We start from the raw sequence: 1960 nt of genomic DNA, 5'->3' as shown, positions 1-1960 counted from the left end.
AACTCGTGATCCAGGGGCGTTTGATAGATCGTGTGTCTACTATTGCTTCTATCATGAAATCTTCTTATCTGAGAAGAGCATGTTCACTTATAGTCTACCAGTCAGATACCACTCATACCTTACCAGGTAACCCAGTGTAACAATCCCTCTCTGGATAGTTAGTGCTTGGCGACGGGGAATGATACTTCTCTTCCTGTCTTCTTCTTCCTTTGTCTTACGATAGCTTGAGGCCTCTGCCTACGTTACCGATAGTACAAGACCCTTGTCTTCTACCGGGAACACCTATCGTAAGCTTTCTCTAACTCTTCTTCGTAATGCGCCTTCCTTGGCGTAACGATAATGTTGCAATAAAGATAATGATCGTAAAGGTGTTTTATATTTGTTAAAGTAATAAGTAGGAAAAGTACTTAGAACAAAGTATGAAGAACCTATCTTCCTCGGCCGCATCGGCCTCCTTATATAGTGTTCTTCCCGCCTTTAGTCATGTGGCCTAAAGTGGTCACATGTGTGAAACCAAATCATAACAAACTAGTCATATGACCAAAGTGATCACATGCTCAAAACCCATGACCTCATAGCGAGGTCATGTACAAAACTCATAAACCAATCATAATGCAATAAACAAGTCATATGACTCGACTGAGTCATATGTACGAAACCCATGACCTCATAATGAGGTCATGTGCGAAACATCAATCATATGTGCAAGGCTTACCCGCAAGGCACACTCGCAAGGCATACTTGTCAGGCGCATATCCTAAGACTCATACTTGAGCCATGTGCGAAAGCATCACAAATCCCACACATAACAAATCATATAACCCGAATAGGTCATATGCGCGAAACAATAACATACCTGTGACTCATAACCATGTGTCACGTGAAAACCCTTTTCTCGCTAAGCCACATTCATGACATTAGCTCGCCTCCTCCTAAGCCTGAGTCCTATCAGGCCTTTTCTCCTAGTTTCAATAGTTCCCGTCCTGCCGAGCGCATGGTCCTTCTCAGCTTGTGGAACTTTTCGTTGGCCGTCCTCCATCTGACCCTCACTAATTCCAGAGTCAGGTTCGCTATTTCGATCCTGTGCTACCGATTGTCATTCAGCTGTTTTAGCTCCGCGATCATTTTGTTGTTTGCCGAAATTGTGGCCTCGGCTTGGCCCAGTTGTTCTCGGAGTCCCCGGATCTGCCTGTGTAGGCTCTTGACATCCAGTTCCATGTCTGCGGAGGAGTTTTGGGCCCCTCCTTCCCTGGACCACGTCCTCGCGGCCCATGCCTTTCTGGCATCTTCTCCTTCCAACTCTTTTCTGCTTCCATCCTTCTGCGGGTAGTATAGCGCAGATATTTTCTGTGCCCTGTGCATCCTGCACCCATTTCTGAAGCATTGTTGCCAATGCTTCAGAACGTGGTCCGGGCATGGGCCACACTTTCGACATTTCCTCGGGAACCATCCCAAGCCTTCTTTGTCGCCAAAGTGTGTTTGGCAACCGTCATCGTAGCATACCGTCCATGACATGGCGTTATGCTGTGCTTGTTTTTCCCTTTCCTTGAGTTCTTCGTTGGTTGGCCCCATGAATGAGTATTCAGGTCTGGTGGGTGTAGTTTGACGGGGGCTATCGCCCCAGCCCTCGTGTTGCTGCAATGGCGCGAGAGTCTTTCCCTCGCCTTTGTCTTGGTTGAATGTGATCGTCACCTGGGCCGGGCTTGCCTGGGTATCACGGGTGGAAGGTTGAGATGGCATCTTGTACGTTTTCGAAGTTGTGTGTGAAGTACCAGGTTTTATCATCTTCAGGAGAATATCCTGTCCACTTGGCTCGGTATTGGAGGTGACCGTGGAAGAAGTGGGAATCGACTATTTCGTTAAGCTCGTATTCTGGTTCTCCGTCGAGTTCGATCGGAGGGGGAGGAATAAGTGTTTGGGAAGGAAACTTATTGTCGTTGTGTAATTCGAGGAGTGAGAT

The sequence above is a fragment of the Tuber melanosporum genome, assembly GCF_000151645.1.
Source record: "Tuber melanosporum whole genome shotgun sequence assembly, scaffold_41, strain Mel28".
NCBI classification, from domain to species: domain Eukaryota; kingdom Fungi; phylum Ascomycota; class Pezizomycetes; order Pezizales; family Tuberaceae; genus Tuber; species Tuber melanosporum.
Note: the sequence above shows the minus strand (reverse complement) of the source record.